Here is a 25,716-nt window from a genome sequence, read left to right on the forward strand (position 1 = left end):
CTCCTATTACAACCTGAAGTGTGGCAGCTCTTTCATTAAATGCTTAATAAAGATTCGTGGAACAAGTCGTTCTAACAGCTATTTCATATGTACTTCTCAACACTTACACACTCACACCATTTTGCAATTTACTTTTACTTTGAAAGGCATTATCCTCCTCACATAGATGCCAGTGGCAGTACTCAATACCACTGTAGAAAATCAATGTTTATTAAGGGAGACCAAAGTCATATCTATAACACCCATGACTGCTGCTTCAGACATTCAAATAAAAATGCAAATAGGAGGCAAGAGCTGTGCAGTTATTGAAAAGGCACCTTTTAAGAAAATTGAAGCTATAATATTCTAAATGAAATCCAATGTGTGTGTGTGTGTGTGTGTGTGTGTGTGTGTGTATCAATATCCCTACTCATTGTGTTACTTGCAATTAAATGTAGTGTTTTAATAAGAACTTAAATTTGATGTTGCAGCACATTCTTATAACTGTGGCACATCGAATATAAAAGCCGAAATCTCTGGAGTTCCAGGACAGTCTGTATGCAGTGATATGTCTCCATGCTTTTCCATAGAAAAGCCTTTCCACTTTACCTGTAAATGGTAGTTCTGGCATAGGGTTTATTCAGAAAATTATTGCTGATTGTACTTCTTTTACGTTATATAGCACATTCTGAAGTTTTCCTTTGATTAATTATTGTCATTGAAATGTTCCACAATGAGTGTTTGAGCTTATTACCTAAACTAAACAATGTATGAACTTATTCTGTGGATATTGAAACTGTCATCTCAGTGATAACTCATATATAATCTTAACAACCTCAGGCTACTGAAGAATGAAATCTAACAAAGTGTTTCTGTCTTTGTCTAATAAGAAATTTAAGAAAAAATACCTTCTTATTTTAAATTAATAAAGTGGTTCCTTCAAATCCTCATCCTTTGTTAGTAAATTAAATTTGAGCTTTCATTTTTCCACATCTACACCTTTTGTCTAATTAGTTCATTGCTGAAAGACCCACATAAGTATTTTTGTCTTTCCAAGCCCTATAGCATTTTATGAAATTATAATGCTGACACTTCATCTAACTCTCCAAATCACAGGGATGTTTTAAATGAACCCTACACTCATTAGAACACCCTGTTTTTATTCTTCTATATCTCTATATCATTATTGATATCTACCTAAATCTAGTTAAGTATCTCATTCTAGGTTATTGTGGTGGTTCAAATTAAATGTGTTCCCAACAGATCCAAATACTTTAACACTTAGGACCCAATGACTGCAGGGTTTGGGAAGATTGTGCAGTCTCTCTGAAGTAAGTACATCACTGTGAGACAGTTTTGTGTCTTTGTAGCTCTAGCCCCAGCTCAAAATTTTTCCTCTATCCATCTCTCTGTGTTTTGTGTTTGTTGTTGTCATGTGATCTATGTGTTCCAGCTGCTTCTTCCATGCTTCTCCCAACAATGATTTTCACTCTGGAACTCAGAACCAAAGAAAGCACATCTCTAAGTACTTTTCACAACACAAAGATGAAGACTATAATACTGCCTTTGTAGAGGTTTCTATTGCTTTGATATATCTAATTACTAGAAACAACTTGAAAGGAAAGGTTATTTCATCTACAACCCCACATCACAGTCAATCACTAAAGAAAGTCACAGAAGGAAATTAGATCAGAAACTGAAGGTAAGAATATGTAGAACAGAACTAAAATGGAGTTATATTGCTTACTGGCTTGTTCTGCATGTCTTGCTCAGCCTGCTTCCTAACACCATATAGGAAATCCCTGGCCAAGGGTTCTACTATTTCCACTGAGCTGGGCTTACCAACATCAATAATTAATCAAGAAAATGCTACCTATAGACTTGTCAACTGGCCACTCTTATAGAAGCATTTAATCATTTCAATAGGCTACTCTTATTGATTTAAGATTCCCTTTTTCCAGATATGTCTAGATTTGTAACACATTGACAAAAACAACCATTACACATTCTTTCTAGCTAATAGCATGGCAACCATATTGTAAACCTTCAACAAATAATATGAGTGGCATTTCATTTTCTTCAGTTAACTGCTAGATGTATCTGTGTATCACTGACTCTTCTTAAAGGTGAACATGTTCTCAAAACACCAAAGAAACTGAATACAACAGAGATCTATAGCTAAGATATGAGATCTGCTCTTATACACATTTGACCATATAGGTTGAAATTTAGAACTTCAGCAATTAACTTATATTTTAACTGGGCTTAAAACAATGGTTACATGCCATAAATCTATATATGTGTGTTAAAATGACAAAACAACAACAACAAAACTATCTAGTTACAACAGAGTCTCTTCCAAATGCTATAATAAGGCTATTTCAAGCTATTTCAAGGATTTTTAATGTCTTTCAGATTCCAATGGTATGTCAACTCCCACCTGACAATCTTGTATCGTAGCCTCCCTTACCATGGGCAATTGATGAAAGTTTACTTGCTAAAACTAAACAAACCTGAGCATCAGGCCAAGCATTTTCTACAGGTAGCACACACTAATTTACAATAAAACTGCAGGAAACTTGGAACCTATAATCTTCTACTAAAAAAAAAAACTTCAGTATATCAAGGCTGCTTTAGGGAATGGATAAGAAAAACCAAATACAATAAAGAGAAATTCGACGTAAGTTGAAGAATGGCAGCATCAGAATCTTGCCTTCAAGTGACAGAGACAAAAGGCAATGTTAGGGATCGTTCTGATCAAAGAGAGTCAGAAAATTCCAACACAGTGGCACAGAAACTCAGTTTAGGGAAGGGGCTGGCCATTCAACAATGGGGTGTTGTTGCCGTTTTCAGTGGAAGTTGGTAGTTTTTAAACATTGACAATTAATTGAAAAGTTGAAAATAGGAAGAAATAAGTCAAATAAGACATGGAGAACTTTGTAGGTAATTGTATCAGATGTGAAAGGCAGGGCATGCAGGGGCTTCAGCTATGTGGTTTCTATGTCTTGGCTAATCCATCATAACAACCATCTTGATTTACGTTTAAATGGCAGGAATGGGAAAATAAGTAAAGTACGGTAGAGAAGGAAGTCACATTAGTGTAGGAAGAAAAAGGATTGAAAGAAAACTACACTAAGGTTGTATTTTTTTCCTTTTTTGATCTTGGGAAAACAAAACATGGAATTTGTTGAATATAAATAAGCTACAGGTAAAGATGGCTGGTGAAGGATTATATTCTCTGAGAAGTATTGGTATTGAATCTACCCACCGGAGCTAAGCAGAAAATGTAGGGGTGAAGGACTTACACCCGTGAAAGGTATATCCTTTAAGTTCAGCAAATTATATATATTTTTTCCACCTCCAGCCCTGATTCACCATTCGCGGACATGGGGCTCATCTGTCAGTACTTAGCTCCATTTTCTACTCTGCGGGCTCACTGCAGGAGTTTCACAAGATGGAAAATTCACTTAGGATACCTGCTCTAGATAAAAGTCAGGACTGGTGAACTCAAATCCCCAGAGCCTCTGGTACATACTTCAGTTAGACAGAGAAAGAAAAAAATCTAACTGCACTTGAAAGAAAATGACCCTGGAAAATAGGTTAGCAAGGCAGTGGGAAGCGTAAGCCTGGGTATGTTTTGAATTTTGAATTCTAAGTAGTCTGTACAGGCAAGAGAGAGAGAGAGAGAGGCTGTATGCTGCTAGCTAAAGACCAAAATAAAACAGAGCCCTACAATCCTGTTATCAAACCATAAACTTTGAAGCATAAGGTTACATGCATGGATTATTTGCAATTAAAAATATAATTTTGTAAAAAATACAAACAATCACTCATTTCATCAACTTAGTAACAGTTTTTGCTTTCTGAAATGGAACTACTCAATAGAAAAGTGGAAAAAAAATCTGTTTATCAACCCATATATGTCACTATTAAGTTTCTACCGTAATATGTTTTAATATTATTGAATTTGGGGGCTCAAAAATATTTAAAAGAAATATCTTTACTTCCTCATAGAGCATATGTTCTGCCTAACAAAACATTAATTAAGAAACAAGAATATTTATGGGATAAATTTTCAGGAAAATAATATATAATGAGACTATTATTTTTCAAACTCCAATGTACATATCATTGTGTTTGTAGACAAAAATACTCCTTTGACAATATATTACAAGTATTACAGATAGCTAGAAAGACAGATACACAGACAGGCAGATAGCCAAATTGTGAAGGTGAGGAGGAAGAGGAAATGAAGAGATTATTTAATAAAATGGTTATATTTGAAAACTTAACACACAAACCACCATATTGGTTTTAGGGTAGAATCTGAACACTGTTAATAGCAAATTCATATGTGAATTGGTATGCTAGCCAAATCTCTGGATAAACATGGGTAGACTGGGGTGAAATCCCCAAATAGTAAATGAAGGCTAATGTTTCCATTCTGAGTTATTTATACTTTAAACCTACTTTTAACATATTTATTCTGATTTACTGTGTAATTGATGATAATATTTTACTGAGATTTTTAAAATGTTGCTGCAGAAAAATGTTTATTCATTGGTTTGGACTAAACAACCTCAGGCCTAATTGATATAGGTCTATTGATTCAATAACTGAGAAGGTGCAGGAATATTTACTTGAAAAACTTTGATGTGTGTATGTGTGTGTGTGTGTGTGTGTGTGTGTGTGTGTGTGTGTGTGCCTGGCATACAGAATATGGAATATAATGCAATAATATCAAATAATCCTTGTTAACAGTTCCTCAATCTGCTTTGTGTTTTGTCAATAAGAAGTTCATACTTAAAAAATTTAAACATTTTCTCAGAGTAATTTGAATTTCAATGTCTAGAAGTGATTCTTGCTAGTCTAATAAAGCAATTGGCATGATCTCTGAAATAATGGAGCCACTAGTTCGTTTCTAGCTAGGATCCCATTGATAGGATTGGGATACCAGTACAGCCACAAAACAACAAAACCTGCAACACACAAACATGTTCCTTCCTGCAAGATTCAAAGGAAGAGTGATGTCTCAGAGCTTGTGGGAATGGGCAACCAATGACTGGCCAACTTCAGGACCAAGGCATGGGAGGGATTCTAGACCCAACACTGCCTGGATATCCAGGGACAGCAAGCTGGAAAGCTCAAAGACGTATGGTAAAACAAACAGGAGTGACAAAAAAAAAAAAGCCAATAACATGATTCCTAAGGAAATTCTGCTTCATTCATAGATCTATGCCTATCTGTATCATCATCATGAGACTTCCTCCAGCAACTGATGCAAACAGATAGAGTCCTACAGCCAAACATAAGGCAGAGCTCAGGCAACTCTTGTCCAGAAGAGAGGGAGGAATGAGTGTAGGAGCCAGGCTGTTCAAGGGTATCCAGAGAACATGCCACAGAGTGAGTGGAAATCACAAAGCAAATATGGCTCTGAGCAGGGTCCTCTGCATGCATGCTGTGGTTATTTAGCTTGGGTTGTTTCTTGGGCTCTTAAAAGGGGGCATAGAGCAGAGGATGGCCTAGACAAGCCATCAATGGGAGGAGATGTACTTGGTCTTGCAAAGATTATATGCCCCAGTACAGAGGAATGCCAGGGCCAGGAACCTGGAGTGGATGGGTTGGGGAGCAGGGTTGGGGGAGAGTATAGGGGACTTGGGGAGAGAGGAAACTAGGGAAGTGGATAGCATTTGAAATGTAAATGAAGAAAATATCTAGTAAAAACAAATTACAAAAAAAAGTAGGCATGGGCAGTGGTGGCGCGCGCCTTTAGTCCCAGTGCTTCAGAGGCAAGGCAGAGGCAGGCAGATTTCTGAGTCTGAGGTCAGCCTGGTCTACAAAGTGAGTTCCAAGACAGCGAGGAATACACAGAGAAAAGCGGTCTCAAAAGACAAAACAAAACAAAAACAAAAACAAACAAACAAAAAAGGGAATGGGGCTGTGTCTGACTCTTTTGCCTGCTCTTGGGATGTCTTTCCTCCTACTGGATTGCCTGGTCTAGCCTTGTTATTATGGCTCATGCCAAGTCTTACTGCATATTACTTATGCCACTTTTGGTAACTTTTGATTACTCAGGAGGATTGGATCTGTTGGAGAGGAGGAAGGAGGAGGGGAGAGAAGGGAGGCTGTGGTTGGTATGTATTGTATAGAAAAAGAATTAAAAAAATAAATAAAATGTATTACAAACAAACCACTCTGCATTATAAATAATCTAAACACTGATTCTCTTGCTTATCCAACAAATTCTCTAGCAAAAGGAACACCACGTGTAGTACATTATGCATGTACGGAAATAGAAAGATCAGGAGGAAAAAACTCTCAAAAAAAATACCACATCTCTACAGACGTGTATACGGCCATTTTTGTTCAGTTGACATCCAGCTTTCTATTTCCTCACCCTTCTCCCCCAGGCCTTTACTTCACACCTGCTTAATTACACCCATTCTTGTGATTTCCCCCATTCTGCATTCAAAGGACATCTTCGTTGAGGAAAGAATGTCATATAGAGACATTTTCCCTTGAGAGAAGGAAGAAATGGAGACATAATCTTTGATCATGTTGGGTAAAATTGAAAAAAAAAATAGGTATTTCTCTAAGTCAAAATTCACTAAAAAACTCATTCTTTTGACTAGAGGACTTCAATAATTTGAAGTAGAATTGTGATAAATAGACATAAAAATTCTAGCACACCCATGATTATGGAAATCTGTATGAATTTACTATGAAAACAAACGAAATACTCAGAGAATCCAAAATGGTTTATCAATTCAATCCAAGGAAGGAAACCTTCTCTTCCCTGCACCCTTATTGTTGATTGACTTCCTTTTATATCTTTCTCTGTTTCTTTCTTTGAAACTGCTCTGTGCCTTTTACAGCAAGAAGTGTTTCCAGCTGATGTGTTTGATTGATCTAGCTGATAAGTTTTATTGCTCTCATGTAGACAGTGAAACAAATGCCCAGTGGAGGAAATTGCATGGAGTTTAAGTGAAAGCCAAGTTAGCCTCTGGCTAGTGAGCTTGTCCAGCTGAGACAACTAGCTTCTAACCACTGTAAAGTCTAAAATGTAAAGCAGGGGGGAAGACAGAGATGGATATTTCATTAAGATAGATGAACTCAAAAGGAGCGGTGATGCAGAGAGAGTTAATAAGGGGAGTAGGCATAAGTGGTGGTGCAATTATTCCCAACAAAAAGCAAATTGCTCGGGGTCTCACAAATCTTTTCAGGTTCAATCCTCTGTGCTTAAGTAGATGAGCAGCCTGGGGGTGTGTGCATGCATCTTGCCCCAGTGTCCTCAATTGTTTCATCTACAAATAAGAGGTATATTCACTGCAAGTAAAGCTGTCCAACACAAATGCTTCGATTAAAACATTATTCTGGTAGCATCCATTGAAACGCTTTGCAATTCAGTTGACTTTTCATGAAGCCACTTTGGGTTCTGTGAGTATAAATCTCTTAAGTCATGAAAGGGTACTTTAACAACACCTTAAAAATGAAATTGCCTGGCTTGTTTTAATCTATTTGATACATATCTGTTGAAACGTATTATTCTTTTGTTTTTATTACCATAATTAAAAATTACTTCACAGAGTTTTCTGCAGATTAAAAAAAAAAGTGTACTCACTGACTTACTATGGCTATTATATGATCTATTAACTATTAACTTCTTCACTTCAAAAAAGTAGACAATAATTATATGGTCTTCATAGGTGGTAATAAAAATGAAAGTGCCTTTTATGAATGCCTATACTAAGCTCATTGTAAGCATTCAATAAAATTGTTGTGCATATATCCACACATGGGTTTTATGTAAAGAAAGTTAAAGTAAAAACAATTTATTATTATGTAAAAACACTCTTTGTCTTTAAACAAAGATGTTCCCTACTATGTGCCACTCCTTGAAGCTTTTGTATTTTTTTTTTTTCAAAATGTACATCCCTGGGAAAAAAAATTGCCTCCATTCACTGTTGATTTCTTAACACACACTTTCTTGTCAATCACATTGGCCATATCGATTCCTCTTTGGTTCTGAAGTTGTCTTATAGGAGAGCACCACAAAAGTCCATTCACCACATTTAGCTGATTCTCAGACACTAGTCTCACTTTGTATCCACTCTGTCTTCATTTAATATTTTGACTCTCTCCCCTGTGTTTCCAGCTTGATGCTTGCTTTGTCTTTCCATGTTCACCTGCCTCCTAAGTCATCCAGTTTATTTGTCCATCTATGAATATACAGCCCTATAATCTTGCTGCTGTGGATGGCGTGTTTTATAAGAGTGTTTATTGATTTTATTATACTTCTTTACTTAAATTTTCTTTTCAGGACTTTCTCCCTTCCTTCCTTCCTTCCTTCCTTCCTTCCTTCCTTCCTTCCTTCCTTCCTTCCTTCCTTCCTTCCTTCCTTCCTTCCTTCCTTCTTTCTTTCTTTCTTTCTTTCTCCTCTTAAATCCTTTTTTACTTTTTTAATCTTAATGTCACTCTTATTTTCTCTTGTAAACAAAGTGGAAAATGCCATTGGTTATCAGTTCTTGTCAAGGTCTTCAGAGGGTTACCTTTAGATGGTGATACTCATTTTTTCACCCTGGATCTCTCAGCTTGGGCACCTCTTCCCTAGTGAAGAGAGACTGATCATTCAAGACGAATGATAGATATTTAATTTGACTAAAAAACTTCCTATATTATATACACACCTGAAGTATAATACTATGATACACTTTTCTTTTCGGTTATGATCAGATGATCATGTATAAGAACTATAAATACTTATTTAATATTTCTTTATTTATAAATGTGTATTTTTGTGTGCATATCACCTTTCTCTCTGTCTCTGTCTATGTCTCTGTCTCTGTCTCTCTCTCTCTCTCTCTCTCTCTCTCTCTGTGTGTGTGTGTGTGTGTGTGCATGTTCATGCTAGTAATCATGGTCAGAAATAATTATTCAAAGTTGCATGTAAATATTTTATTTTCTTTATTTGTGGATTTGCATGACTAGTTCTCCTAACTGGACCATTTAGGATTATTGTATATAGGTGACTTACAAAATATAGTTGGTGTCTTATTTGGTTTTCATACTTAATATTTATCCACAGGCCAGTGGCCAAATTCTACCCAGTGTATAGCTGCTAAATAGCTCTGGAGTGAGTTTTAACAGAAGTGGATTATAGGTCACAGAAAGACGACAGAGAGTATATCCTAACAAACCAGGTTAAGCAAAAGCAGATTTCTAATGTTAATCACTGTTTATTTAATTTATAATAATTACTGATGTCAAATCTAGTTTTCATGCCTGTCGCACTCGATTAGATTTAAGGCTTAAACTGCCAGAATATCCCTATAAAGTCATCTGTCATGAAGTAGGCAGTTAAACATCTCAACTCTAACTAGAAGTTTATTATCTTAGAGAAAAACAATAAAAATTAGGTAAAGCTGATTTACTTATCCTTGGTATCTTAAATATGTCCTCATCACTCCTTTGGGGATCCATTTATAGCTTCTTCATTAATCCTATTTCTAATTCAAGATTAAGGGAAAATGATAAGTAAAATAAAACAAAAAAGAACATATATCATTTTATTTATTTCATTTTGAATTCAATTAATTTTAATATAAAATAAAAAATGTGGCTGAATCAGAAATGTAATGTGTTTTTTCAGACACTTCCCCAATAAACACTCTTTTAAAATGGATTTATTATTGCATGTATTTGTACTCAATTAGTCACACAGAATAGAACTTCTTTTAAATTACCATAATATTAGTAGATAAAATTTCAGTTGGTTGCCAAGGAAGGTTAGAATGAAAGAGAAAATGAAAGAATACTGCATTCAATTATGGTATATCAAGATATGGCTAGAGCAGCCTTTTAACCAGTTCGAACAATATCAGTTTCATCTTCTTAATTACAGATATTTTCTGCTTCATTATTTCTGATGGAGAATAAAAAAGTGATGGACTAGCTAGAGACTTGGATACTGCAGAAGCAGTCTCTATGATATGTATCTAGCACTATTTGTCAGGAAAGTTATTTACAGTGTCCTGTTCTAGAAATGCTATGATTCAAAGCTTTTATTATTCCTAAATCTGGTAATGAAGCTCACTGATAAATTTCTGTATGGCATACAGCGACACTACTATAGGATGCCTCCAGATAACTCTATTACTATACACTACTACAGGATGCCTACAGTTGGAGAGTCACTTGTATTAAGTCAAAGCATCACTTTATTGTGTCTTCAAGAGCACTAATTCACTTTTTGCTATTGATTTTTAGGTGTTAGTTTTGACCTATGAGACTCAGCATGACCTATTGCCATTTACAAGAACTCCTCAGAATCCCCTGGCTTGTCTTCATGAGGCAAGCTGACTTTGTGAGCTCCTGTTAAATCTTGTGTCACTGTGATTACCCCTGGGCTTTTCTCTTTATTGCTCCTTCTACCTTCAGAATTAATAGATTGGAGAGATTAGGTCAATTGGCATTTCTGAGGCAAGTCTGAATTAATTTTCTTTGGCTTGTCGTGTTGAATTTCACACTCCCTGAACATTTCTCACTGATAAGCAGATTATGATGCTGGCTCAGGTACAGGGATAGCAACTCCAAATGCTGTATGGTTACCTTTTAGCACCATCAACTGCAATCAACATGTTCATTTATAAAGTTAAAGCTCTTCATTTTAAATCTGTGTCAAGAGGCTAATATAACTGTGATTTTAATTACTAAAAAAATCCATCTAAAAATTAATGTGAAATTTAACAGTGGAAGATTGGTATGAAACCCAGAGACACCTCTCCTTGGGTGTTGTCCCTTAAAAAATCACATTTACACAATGCTGGCTTTCTCTTCTGTAGCTTTCTAAGTTTAAGTCAGGAAGAGAGGTTTGGTTTTTTTGTTTGTTTGTTTGTTTGTTTGTTTTGTTTTGTTTTAGGGATTTATTATTGAAATGTAAGTCATGTAAATCAAACTTGCTAACAGTACAAATATTTTTCTCATTTGCCATTTAAGGGGCTTTTTAGTGAGAATAAATATATGAGGCCACATGATTTTTTGTGTTAAGAAACCATTACTATAGTTAAGCTGGACAATTGTACAAGAAATTCATATCATATAAATGGTGTGAAACTGAAGAGACTTGGCAGAATCATCACACTCACTCTCTATGTGTCCAAATATTTGTAAAAGTAATACAAAGAAGACCAAAAGACCAAAAAAAAAAAACCCAAATAAACCAAATAAAAAGTACAGCAACAAAAAAGCAAAAAACAATCCAAACCAATAAAAAAATAAAAAAATAAAAACAAAACAAAACAAAAAAAACAAGAAAGTTAAAGTGGATTTTTACTAGCTAGCATGTCAGGCAGCATGGCCTTTACAAGACTGTAGACAGGAGAGGGTGAAGGAGACAGTATAAATGAAAATTCTGTATGAGTGTCATAAAAAACAAAACCAGTGAGGCTTGTACTGTCTGCCATCTCTAAACATGGGGATAAAATCGAGTGAAGTGTCTTAGTTTTGAAGAAAAAGGGGCTATGTCATTGAGTCATCTCCTTTAAAGTCACCAAGAGCACACAGTATTGATGGCGAATAGAGGCACGTCATGAAAAATCTACCACAAAATGGATTTAGATCCATTCTTCCTAAGATAGAGTATCTATCTTCCAGTGGTCGATTCTCTGACACAGCCCCCCTGCACCTTCAGGAGTACTTAAGCAGAGAGTCCTCCTTAGAAACACTCAGTTGCTAGGGCACCACTGGCCTGAGGTCGTCCTTTCGGCTAAAGAGCATCCCTCTGTAACAGGGCTTCTCATCCCTGCCCTGAATATGTGTATCTCAGGCTCTGCCCTTGGGTCTCTTGTCTCAGCCATGACTAACATTGATTATCTACTTAAAAGTCTTAGGAGAAGTCACTTAAAATATATCATGCCCCTATCTTCTCTCAGGAGTGCGACTGTAGAGTAATTCCATGAAAATTCCATTCAAATATATATAGGTGATGGGTACCTCAGAATTTCCTAAAACAGACTTTTGGTTCTCCTCTAAAAAACCAAACCAACCAAACAAAAGAAACCCAACAACAACAACAACAACAACAAAAACTGCAAAACTTCGCTATTTCCTTATTATTTCAGGTAAAAAATCAAAATAAACAAAAAAACCAAACAACAAAAAGGACATAACTCAAATAGTCTTTGCTTTCTATTGTGCCCCTTATCAAATCTCTCAGCATAGACTTTCTCTCTCCCATATTATCAGCATATAAGTAATGTCACCATTACATCCACATCCAGACTATAATTTCATCTACATTTTGTGTTTTTCCTCACTAAAAGGTAAGTTCTTTATATAGAATATACAATAGTCCTTACAAATGGGCAGTCAAGCCAAGTTATTCTTTACTGAACATTTTGAATCATTTCATTCCCACCTATAATGTACTCCCAGACTTTACTCTCTATAACTTCAATAAACTGCTATTTGCAAGCATTTCAACAGTATAACATTTTTTAAGTGCACATATAGAAAATGTTTACTTAATAATAAGAAACTATTGCTTAAACAAAGTATAGGGAAGTTAGTTTTAGACCTTCCTGGATAATTTGGGAGTGAAATAGGATATTCTAAAGACATCAACATTCAGTACTCAGAAATGAAAAAGCATGTCTGCATTTCCTTGGTGTAAGATTCATATGTGATGAGAAGGAAAGTCAATTCCACTAATATAGAAACTGAATAATTACTAAAGTGACTATTTCTACTATAGACAGAACTAAATAAACTACTGATACTGGTAAGTAAAAGTATTCTACAAACAATCCTTTTTTTTTAATTTGAGTCTGCAAAAAATATTGTGAAACATAAAGATTATAAAGTCTAGTTTTTCTTCAACTTTGGATATTTAACCATTAAGAAAAATGCATTTTTCATTGATTAATAATGTCCCTTCATATATAAATGAAAATCATTCTTTGATAGAATAGTACTGTTTCTTATTCAATAAAAGCTTTATCCAAAATTATAAACTTACCTCTCTGTAAAATATTTGATGAATTATATGTATAACTCAAATTTCTATTTCATGCCGCAGTAAAGAAATGTAGTCAATACTTCACAACTACATGAGTACTGAATATCCTCATTGGGAGTTTGGTGTCTGAATCATCCTTTCAAATGACACAGAGAACACCATTTATAACAAATGTGATGCTGCTTCTTTAATCCTAAGACATGATGTGATAAAGTAGTATACTGTATAGGGATCTAAATTCTTTCTTTCTATAGATTCTTGGCTATGTCTGATCATTGTGTTGATCCCCACTGAGATCTCTGTGAACATGTGAGGAAACGACCCTTAAGGAATAATTGCAGTCATAATGAAAGGTTTTTAAGCACATTGTTAATAATTATGCCTTGAGAAATGAAATTTTCTCTATCTTGTATTCAGTTAGTGTGGCCTTTTCTGGTCTGTGGGATGTTCACTTGTCCTTGAAATATCTTACCTTATCCCTTTGTTTTTCCAATTGGCTGCAGTAACTCTTTCCATAGAGTGTATATACTCTATGCCAAGACATGTGCTATGTATGCCATATATCTTGATGCTTTCAAAGAGAGATACTTGTCCTCATAGCTTACCGAACCCTCTCTGGAATATTCCATGAAATACTATGACACTGCTTTCTCAGCATTTCTAAAATTCTAGCAGTTAAAATAAATATATTGTGTTTAGTCTGTTTGGACTTAGGACTTATTTAAGTGATGAGCTGCTTGCCTAGAATATGCAAATACCTCTATTCATTCGCCAAGTGCACAAAGGAACAAAGAAGATTGTCAAAATGGCAGTTTACCTTGAACTACATATTTGAATGTTATACATTCTTTAATAATGTTTTTACCGTACAGAGTTCATTCTGGTTTCCTAGTTTAGGAATGTTCCTTAACTTTGGGTGTTTGGTAGAGAATGATGAAAAACTATCAGCAACTGTATGTGATACATGCATGACTGTATAGAAAACATATAATTTTGTATCTCATAAATTAAAGTTTATTATTATTGATGCCAGCAATATGCATAACTAGTTGTATTTAATCTTTGAAATTACAGGAACTTATTTGTGGGTTTTTAAGATATATCCCAGAAAACTAAACACTACATTAATATATTTAATCTGGTCCTATTCACCTGGAAATAATATCACAATGAAGTTTCTGATTCAAGGGTATATGTCAACATAGAGTTATGTATTAACTGGACTCTTACAAAGAATCTATTTTCATTCTGAAGAAACACATTTAATTTTATGTTTTTACATTAAGAATCTAGTGTTTCCCAGCTATATATCTAAAGATACATAGCCCTGGAAGAAATTAATTTCTTGAACTAATGTAAATGATTATTAGATGTTTTAAGGTTTATAATTAATAGCTATTGATGTGAAAATGACATTATCCTACTAATTACTCTCTAGAATTACAAATATTTGAGTGCATGGAACAAGTCCAACTAGAATTCAGCAGAAACTACATGAGCAAATGCTTCCCTAGACAGTTATAGGTCTAAGATAATGCAACTGGTAAGAGAGTAACTTAAATATAGTATTTCTGTATGTGGAGTATGTGTAATACTACAACAGGGATCATGTTATCTATGTAGAAATATGTTCATACTTAGATATGCAACATATTGTATAATTGATTATAAAGAGTATATATTTCCATATGATGAAATTATATTTTGTCTCTCTCCATGTGTGTGTGTCTTTGTGTTTGTGTGTACATTCATAGAGATGATGTAGGCAAGCATGTGCCATGGTACACATGTGGAATTCAGCTGACAACACGAATGTCAGTTTTCACACACTAACTAATATGTTAAAAGGACATCTTTCTTATTTTGCAGATGCTTATACTATTCTAGATGAAACATCAGCTTTTTTGAAATCTCTTGTCTCCACCTCATGACTTCCTGCAGAACTGACCATTTTGAATACAGGCTAGGGCTACAATATCTAGCTATATATTGTTTCTGGGGACTTGAACTCAGTTACTCACACTTATGTGGCCATTGAGCCATCTCACCAAGCCAGGAAAATATTACATGTGAAACTAACATAATCTAGGTTTAGTGCAAACATCAATCATTGAAATATTGTTTGTTCATGTACTCAACTTATTTTTAAACCTTTTTTTAACAGCACTGTGTAGTTTATTCTTAAACCTTTTTAAGAACATGGATTAGGAAAACATATAACATAAATCTATAAAAAAACAAAAACAAAAAAAAACAGAAATCTCAGTGACATGGAAAAGTTATACAGTTTATATTTTTCAAGTATTGTAAGCATCTTTGTTAGGTTAGGTTTTTTTACACATTAATCTTGCATACAAAGATGAAACAATATGGAGGAATCTGTTCAAATGGCTCTCATAGTAACTTGAATGTGAAGAAAGTAGATTCCAATGAACACTATGGATCTTGATGAATGAGGACATTCTAAAACTAACTTATAGTTGTTTACCTTTAAATATGATTTGTAATCAGGAAGTGAAGAGCTCATGGCTGTTTTCACATAATAGAAAAACAATTTTATAGGAAAAAAAGGCTCCTCTAGCTCTCTTGTCTTCTTGTTCTCCCTCTGTCCTCTTGTCCTACTCCTTTCTCTCCCTGTTCCTCTCCTCCCTCTCTTCATATGCTCATGGCTGCCCTCTACTCCTCTACTCTCTCTCTCTCTCTCTTCCTTTCTCTGTCTCTCCTACCCTCTCAACTCCCCTCACTATGCCCCAAATAAACTCTATTCTATACAAAACAAACAAACAAACAAACAAACAAACAAAAAGATGGTGGGTTAGGAAATCTTGAGTATAATAAAAGTTTTATCATAACAAGTTTTACCCCAAAATCTAACATGCAGTTGAATCCTGTGGGAACTTTTCTGAAATGTAGTTTCTACCTCAGAAGGCATAGAGAGTTTGCATGCAAACTAGTAGACTCCTCTCCTTTACAGACACATTGCATTTTGAGAAGCAAGACCTTAAAAAATGGAAGGAGTTAACTTCAAATGATTTGTCATAAGAGGAAACGATTAGAATGAATGAGGGGAAAAGGAGAAGTTATTTTATCTGGTGACAGATCAATGGGACTGTAATTCCACTGTGCTAGATATACTGTTTATTTTGAAATACTGGTTTGATAAATGTACAAATATCATCTTCCCATCTACCTTCAGACAGAGAAAATTCATAGGCTTCATAGGCTGTTTTAGTGGTTAAAATATGTAGAAAATAAAAGACAAAACCAAAAACTAAAAATGAATGTTAGGATACTTTTAATATAGACTTGCTGTAATTTCAGAGATGGAAGCCTAAGGATTTTGGTCGGTAACTTGAAAATATTTTTGTTTGTTCCTATCTTTGCTTGAACATGTGTGTACCCAAACACTTCTAACGTTTTTCTTCTAAACTTTTCAATGCTGCAAGCATCTGTCTTTCTCTGTGTTATGTTTTATATCTAACCTATCTCCCACAGGCATCAAAGCTGAACAAGATGGTCATGCTGTTCCAGGCAGCCCTGAAAGACAAACAAAAGAACAAACACACCCCAACGACTTAAAACTGGCAGCCAAGGGAGCTCTCCAGGTTACAGGATGCTTCTCTGATCCTCCCAGTAAATATAAAAAGATTCTTTCTTCAGTTACTGAAAACAATCATAACTCCCTTTCCTTGAGTCTGGTTGAACCTCTGGGGAGAGAGGAAAGACACAGTATAGAAATATGTTCCAGAGTGACCAAGGCAGAATTTGATTTACAAAAGGTGGCTGGCTGTAAGCCGGGAGGATCAGGTAATGGTTTCCTTAGATACAGTTTCAGCTTCCAGCAAAGGACCCTCTAATAGTACTCAAAGGTTCTGGTATAAAATACAGTGTTCTAAAATACAACAGATCAAAATATGATCTTATTAAACTGCGTACTAGATGACAGCCATGACCACCCGATTGTGGTTCTTGTCTTCATAATCTGTTGAAATTCAGAAACTGCATCTAATTGTTTGCAATAAAGATGCACCATTTGTCCCGATTCAATGTACATGGATTTTAAAGCTGATATTCTAGAAATGATTGACTTTAACTAGCAAAATATAACCTGGAAAGTATATAAAAATTTGCAACTTACTTGTTTTGCCATACTAATACATTTTAATCCTAAGCAGAATCTTTAAAAGGCACTTAGGTTTAACATAATAACTTCTATACACCTATGTGAAGTTTCTCTTTTTGCTAAATCACTTTTCTATATTGACTATGCAAATAATATAGTTGCTTGAACAAAAATAATATTTCTGGCATTAATGCTCTCAATTCTTGATTTAAAATGAACACTCCTTTTACAGTAGACCTAGGTCAGTTCCCCGCATATATGTCAGGCAGCTCAACAATGTCTTTTCATCCATTTCCATAGTATCCAACACCCTCTTTGCTCTCTATGACCAGAAGAAAAGTGAAAGTGTAGTGAAGACAAAAACATGCTGGATTACTTAGATGACATACAGAAGAGTAGAAAAATGTAGATTTTGAGCAAAATGGAATAAACATTCTTAAGATAATTTGATGAAATGTTATGAAATACCTCTAGGTATTGTCACAAAGATACTTGAAATATTGGTGAGTTTGACATTATACATGATAAAAATGAAAGGCTTCATTGCTATTTTTAATTTTACAAATTTTATATCATTGAAATTAACTTCCGTAGGTCCTCACAGAATTTTGAAGAATTATTACTTTTTGGAGCTTCTGTCCTAAATAAATGGAATAAGGCTCTGGGACTTAGGGACATTGTTTGGTGAAATAAACAGTCCTCAGATTACCTATGTTGTTAAACTCAAATCCAAGGATGTAAAAATATCTCAATACATTATAGAGTATTTGAGTGAATTAGACACTTATCTCTTTAAATTGTATTCTTTTAAGACCTCTTCTTATCTACAAGCTTGATTTTTTCCCTACTGAGCTACTTCAATTTTTAAGAGAAAAAACCCCCATAATTTCTCATACACACAAAATTAGAATATGTTGCTACATTTCAGGTTGAAAGCAGCACAACTCCAGGAGAGAGGCTCTGTGCTCACTGCAATTTAATAGCAGTGTTGTTCCCTGTAACTCTCCAACCTCTCTCCTCCATAGACCAAGGTCCAGCTGTGAGGACTATCACTGGTTGTCTTACAGCCTAGCTTCTCTCCATATTCTACTTGAGACTCTAAAGCCACCTCTCACCCCTCATTCTATGAAAGCACTGTTGATCCTTCAAGAAAATGTAAGAGAAACCACAACAACAATGTCCAGAAATTAAGGGACATTTAACAGGATTTTTCTTATTTTATACTCCTAACTAATTCTCTTTGTGAGCTTGTGTGTTAGCTGCAAAATTTGGGGCAGATAAAAACATTAATTAGCCTAACTTGATCATCTCAGAAGGAATACATGCATGTGTGCATGTGTGCGTGTGTGTATGTGTGTGCTTGTGCTTGTGTGTGTGTGTTTCTGTCTGTGTGTCCGTGTGGGTGCTTCAAAATATTTTAAAATTTAGACCATGTCAATATATAACAAATTAATCAAGGAAAGTGTAAAAACAAAATTAATAATGCTTTAGTGTAGATAGAAGATAGACAGATGATAGATAAAAATCATGAAATATATATTCTAACCTATTATACCTGTCAACATTAATTTTGTCAATGCAACTGTGGGAAATACTCTATATCCTAGGAATGGGAGTTTCCAAGTCTATATTTTTCATTCTTCAAAATTTTTCATTATGTTTTGTAAGAGAGAGAACAAAAAATGCTAAAGCAACACATAACTGCAAACAATAAATACTATCGTTGACTCAAAGTTTACCTACAGCTCATCCTCCTGCTTAATCCTCAGTGAAGTTGTCCTTGAGCATCCTAGCAAGGAATAACTATTTACATTTCTGTAGCTCTGATGTCTGTGTGTGTTGTGTGTGCCTATGTGTGTTCTTATAAACCTATTCAGAAAGTGGATTATCTTTTATTTTGTTTTTCATTTGTGATTTCTTTATTTTTGTGCGATAAGGTCTCATTCTATATCAGAGGCTGTATTAGAACTCATTATGCATCAAAGGCTGACAGCCAATTCTCGACCGTCTCATAAATTCTGAGATTATAGAAGTGAGCCACCCAATGGAGAAAGGAACTCTTGCCCCAAATTAACAAAAATTCAAATTTACTTTGAGATAAATTTAACTGTCATATGTTATGCTAAAAATTAGAAGGAAACGCTAATAAGCAGTAGTGGCTAAACTCAGAAAACCAGAATATATAGTATTGAGTTGCGTTTTCAAGCTATATGGGTGCAATCTAAAATAATCTGCAAGGCTCATCCTGTCTTTCATTTTTTAATACATATCCATAACTTTAAAAATCACTCTATTGAAAAACATTGTTCCCTGGTTTCTTCCCCAAAACACATGTGTGTTCCCTCTTTGGAAGGAGGGTCTAATACAATTCTATACTATTTAACACGCAACAGGAAGGACGTTTAACAGTACAAGTTCTCTGCCCTATCCTATTGGTGAACACTTCCTTCCATTTGCTTCTCTCTATATAATGCCTAACTTCGTCTTTTCTTTTTTTTTTTAAAGAAAGGTAAATTGAAAAGTGTAAATATACCCTTATTTCTAGCACAGAGAATGGTTTCTTTGTGCATAACTCTGATAAAAGGTGCCTTTGTTTGTCAGCACCTAAATTAAAAAAAAAAAGGCATGTCACATTTTTCTTGTATCCTGGATGAGTTTCTCCAGTCCAGTGAAGTAAAAAATACCTAGCAAGTCAAGCTAATCCCTGCCAAAGAGGATAGCATCCTACATATGATCTTTTTCCTTGGAAGTTAAATTCTTGGTCAAATGTGTATTAGAAATTGTGTTATGTTCTACATGATATGAACACGCACACATGCATGGACACACACACGAAATGGCATGTCTAATACTTTTCCCTCATAGCTTCATGCCTTCTCTTCATTTGACATATTTGCACATTCTTTAATGAATCTTTTGGTAATCAATTTTAATGATATTTAAAACAAGAAAATATATTTAGGAAAGTATACAGAATGTCTACAATGTGGTGCAGTAGTGAACATCATTCAAAAACAAAAACGAATCCCACCTAAGTTATCTTTCATTGACTCTTTACTAGATTTCCTCACAGAAACAAATATCATAGGTAAATAACCCCTGTACAATGTTTATGTTACTGTGAACATGCATTTAACACCTTCTGACTAATGGGAGGAAAGTAGATTTGATTGTAATTTGCAATTAAGGATAAACCTGCAGTAGCAAGTTTGTGGAAGCATTAAAGAAAGGATCTTTTAATTTCTCAATTGTGAACTCTCCTGAAATCCCCATGGAAACGACCTTTTACTAATTCTGTCCATATTTCTATGGATGTGAAACAATTTTTTAAATATTTCTGTTAAATCAGATTTTATTATACAAACAGAGCTAACATTTAACTTAAGTGTCACTAATATTTAAGTTACACATACACACAGCACAAAAATAACATTAGCTTCAAATTTTTATAGGTGTAGATTATTGTAGTTCCTGTCTACACTAAGAGTTTAAAATGACAAAAAGTTGACTAGAGGCTGCCAGAGAACAACTTAAACGTCACAGTGGGAAGCCAACTTAATTGAGAGAGTAGTATCAATATCAATTATTGAGCACCCTGATTCTTGCCTGTTACTAAGATCTATTCAAACTATACAAGAAGGAACAGTGCACTACTAGACCCATGTAAACTTTGTGGGCTTTTTACGAGTTTTAATTTATCTGTTTTACAAAGGTTGAGATTCTCAAGGTATCATTCATTACCTCTGCACTAAAACTGGTCTCAAAGGCAAAAATTTGATCTTGATCTTGGAGTAAAATGAGCTTTGTGCTTCTTTTTTCATTTCTAATACCATTTACATCTGTGTATATTTATCTTCAGAAACGAAAATATCTGCAAGTGACCTACCTCTATCTTCTTTTAATATCTTAACTTTGTCTCAAAACTGAAACTATTTTAGTAATTTCTTAAAATTTACTTATGAGAAATTACAGTTCCTTCTAAAAAGTTAGTAATTTTATCAAAAGTTAAATGATATATCCCATCCCATGTTATTTTATATTATAATTTTCCTTACCTCTTATTTACATAAATATTTACAATTATTATTTTATTGGATTTTTAAATCTTTAATACTTCCATTGCAGACTGCGATGATTTCTTGAAATTAAAGGTAGAAACTTCTAACTACTTGTTTCTTTCCATTTGATTTTCTGTGCAAGTGCAGGGAAGTTTGGTGATTTAGTAAGATTTGATGTAAAGGGAACTACTGAAGAAGATGCTAAAATATAGAATGAAAAAAAAGGATACAATTGGAATAACTAAGCCATAGCTAATACAATGTAAGGGGTGTTTATTAATGTAGGTATACAAAAAAGATGTTTTGTAACAAGAATGACATGCTTTTTATAAAGATAATTGTTAGACTGATCTAGACTAGAACCTTGGATCAGTACTGTCCACTGAGAAGTCTTCATAAAGAGTATCATCACAGAAACATTGTAACCTCGGGCAATAGAGTCTCACTGGGTGACTTTGTATTTTGATGCTATTTGTGTTCACACATTTTAAGATATGTAAAAATAATGATTCTACTACTTCCTGGATATCAAGAGATGTCATAGTTCGTGAGCTAGGGTGAGAGTTTCTGACACTTGTCATGATTTATTTAATTTTAGCAGAGCTTGATGAGCAGACATAAAATCTCTGCTAATTAGAAAGGTCGTAGAAGAAAGATAAATGGTTTCAGTTGTCCTATATATAGAATAGTGTGACATTACTATATTTTCACAGTAGTAATCCTGCAATAATAAGACAGTATTTATCTTTAAGATGGACCATCAATTATTCCTTTAAAAGAATGGGCTATTTATCTAGGTTGTCACTCATACGCAGAAGTATCCAGGAAATTCTGGTCTACAACACAAGATGACAAAAGTAATCGAATTATTTGTCACTAGTACTGAAGACAGCAGTTTGAAGAAAGTTCACTATCAAAAAAATAGCCACTTTTAGGAAAGGAATATTGAACCTTCATTTGAAATAGAGAGATGTTTTCAAACCATATTTAATAAGTATTAAGAATCAAATAACATAATTTGGGTATTATAAAGGTTCACATGCCACAGGAAAGTTTTAATAAATTGAACAGAAATATTCTCTGTTAAAATGAATTTCCAATATAAGAAAATGCTTACAAAACTGGGCTCAAGTATGTCAGTCATTACGGTAAGCCCTTTGTAACAACTATCAGTAGTAATCACAAGACTTGTGGCTTTGTTAGTAGTTCCTTATCGTACAGCTGCTTTGTTCCTTATTGTACTGCTTGCCCAAAATACTTGCATGTAATTAAAATGGTATTAAAAAGTGGGTTGGAAAACAAAAATGTGCCTTCAGTCTCAGAATTGACAGGGGTCACGCTAAAAAGAAAAAAAAAAAGATTTTTTTTTCCTGTGATCTAGCCCTATCGCTTTCTCTGTTACTCAAAAATATTTATAATACAAACTGAAGTTTCTGATAGTACAGAGAATTAGTTAAAACAGCAAACATATTTATGATACACTGATAACCACTTCCATGCTAAAGGCTATTGAACACGTATAAAATGATTAATTAATTGCTAAGAGGTGTAATATTACATGCATACATTTAATAACTAAGTAAATAACTGCCTGCTATTAGCAATTAATGTCTATTACATATAAAAGAATGAATGAATTCCATGTTCTTAAAGTTTTATATAAAACATCAACTAATAACCCAAATGTATCATACTGAAAAATAAACCAGGTGTCCTATAGTGCTTTTACAAACTACTTTAGAAATATAGTAAATCAGTAAAGTAATATTTTAGTTTGTAGACTAATATGGTTAAAAATTCCTATTTACATTACAAATGCTAAAAATAAGATCTGCTTGGTGACTTGGAGGATGTCTAAGGTATAAACATTTCATTGAATGTCACATGGAGGATTTGTACATGAAAGTAAAAATAATTTATATTTTACACTATCTTGCTATAACACAAAAAGGATAAGTAAATTAAATATTATATTTGACCTTTTTATGTATCTTACCACTATGTATAAGGTTATCAAAAATTTAATTGAAAATCTGTAAATTCTAATTTGTTCTATATAGTTAAACATAAATGTAAAATAACAATTATCTGTCAAAAAGAATTCAAAAGAACTTACTGAGAGTCTATTATGCTCTGGAAGTTTTCATGAATCTCTAAACCTTATGTTTTTTGTTAATCTCCTTAGGCTATCCCAATTTCCATATTTTTCTCTTCCCCCAGTAAAGTTACTTTACAACTATATATGGATTGTTGCAATTCAGTTTGTGTAAAATATTCTCTTATCAAATAAGAGAAGAGTAAAATCACTCCACACAGCAACATACTATGATCAAAAGTTAAAATACATTTAAAATAATGAGAAATTTAGCTTATTGATATGTATATACTAGTAAATAACTTATTAAACACCTTCAAAATGGTGTTCCTGCTTAAACAAATGGGTATGAAGCAATAGTTATTTTTTAAAAACTCAACATATGGCAAAATAGTCCATAAAATATTAACTAATAATGACATCTGGAAAATAATTTGGATAAAAATAATAAAAAAGAAAATTAGTATTCAAATAAATTAAATTATGCATTAAATCATTTATTAAATATGTTCTTATAAGAAGTAAATAATTGTTCACATTTGATAAATAACATATTTCAAGTTTGTACACAAAATTACAGCTTTTAATGTCTTCCATCTCTGAATTTATATGTAGAAGTTTATTTCTTATCTAAATGGATATATGACTATTTATATCAAAGATTTTAAGTATATGAGCATATACTTATATACAACTCTCTAACCATGAGTGTGATATTTATAGTGGTAATTTTAAATTAATAACAGGGAATATGTTTAGTTGTATTATCTATAAAGTATCCTGTAGATATGAATCTATTCATCTTCTACAGCTTTTCTCAGTTAAAGAAAGTCTTGTAAAATGTGGCTATTAGTATAAATTTAATACTTGAGTGTTAAATTTATAAGAATATACTTATATTCATTGTGGCACATTTTGAGAAAATACATACTATTTAAAATAAAATCATTGAGAAAACATGCAAAAAACTGAGCAAAAGAACTATTAAAATAGCAAATATTTTCAAGAGTAACATACCTCCATTTGAAATTACTTCTTTTGAATAGAATTTCAGATTTCCTTTCCCGTTTTTGGCCATTTACTAAATGATAAACAAACTACTTGCCTGGTGTTCTTTGTTCTTCACATGTGACTTTGATATGATAATTAACATTGTTAATGATTTGAATGTGAATCCATATTTTTTTTGGGTGTGACATCAGCAATTCAAAGAAGGTTTGCTGATTTGTTCAATTAGACTGTATCATTTCACTTGAACCACTTTGTTTTTTTTATTTAGAACAAAACTTAAAAGGAAAAGAATTACAAAACGGAGAATATAGGCTTAATAGTTCTGCCCTGAATAAATATAGCTTTTAAACTGGCAGGTCTTTCAAGACATTTATTTCATGCTTATGATGTGTCAATTTTAATATGCTTATCTGTTTTTATATTAAATATCACTTAAAGTAAATACCCCTTCTAAGAAAGTGCTTTGGTCATTGAATGACTTTCCTGTGTTTTTCTTTTGAGGTAGTAAGATAGTGAGTTGGCAATGAAGTTAAAATTCTATGGAAAATTAGTTCAATTGTTTACTTCCTTTGTATGGAAGCAAAACAAAAATCATAGCAAAGCCACGTGCACTTTACAGAGCTGCACATATGTACATGGATTCCTATGTAGTAATAGTTTAGGAGGGCTTCTTCCTTAGGCATCATAGGTTGACATTGACATATTGTGCTGATTCCTCATGGAACAAAGCTTATCCCCGGACTAGAATTCTAAATTATTTTATAAAATGAGTAACTCTTCATACTAGCGAGCCAAGTCTTTAAAATGTGTATACCTGTATTTATTATAGTGAAAACTGGAGTCTTGTCAGGCTCACTGTTGTGCCAACATTTTACATTTTTGTCTTTTGAGTAGCTTCTTAACTTTTATGTTTCAGTCATGAAAGGATTAAACAGAACTCTACATTTGTCGGTCACTTGACCGCCTTTCTTCATAATGGCTTCTCTGCAGTCTAGAACAATCAATGTCCATGTAGCTGGACATGCTAGTGATGAAACATGTATGCACTGAGTAAGTAGGCACTTAGGGGGAAGGAGCCCACTGGTGTCCCCTAGCCAGGTTCCAACATACTTGAGTAATGGATCACTTGGGAAGACTTCCTTCCAGCTCAACACAGGCTAGTTATCTACCAACCCACAGGATTTTGCTCACTATTTTAGGAATGATATTAAGTTCTGAAATTTGTTATTAGATGACCAAAGGACAATAAAATATTCACAAAGAAATTCAACACAAAGTCTCAACATTGTACAAAACAATTTCTGAAACTTTATTGTGAATTTTAAAGTACATTTAGTAAAGGATGTTATCCTTAATATAATTAATTAAAAATAAAGTGGAAAGAAATGCACATACTACTTTTAAAGCAAGAATAAGTACATACTTTTAAAGCCAC

The 25,716-nt window shown here is 33.7% G+C and overlaps 1 protein-coding gene across 7 annotated transcripts in view; it reads right to left on the reverse strand.

The window, feature by feature from the left end:
* The window catches only part of Pcdh9 (protocadherin 9), an 879,135-nt gene that overhangs the window by 822,221 nt on the left and 31,198 nt on the right, over positions 1-25,716 (reverse strand). Inside the window, exon 2 of one of the 7 annotated variants that reach the window (XR_003950833.1) lies at positions 1-25,716. This exon is cut by the window's left edge and continues 54,497 nt beyond it; it is cut by the window's right edge and continues 27,252 nt beyond it. The exons of the other annotated variants lie outside the window; for them this stretch is intronic. The gene's annotated coding sequence lies outside the window, so the exon portion shown is untranslated. 7 annotated transcript variants of the gene reach the window in all.

This window comes from Mus musculus, chromosome 14, assembly GCF_000001635.26.
Source record: "Mus musculus strain C57BL/6J chromosome 14, GRCm38.p6 C57BL/6J".
In the NCBI taxonomy this organism is placed as follows: Eukaryota; Metazoa; Chordata; class Mammalia; order Rodentia; family Muridae; genus Mus; species Mus musculus.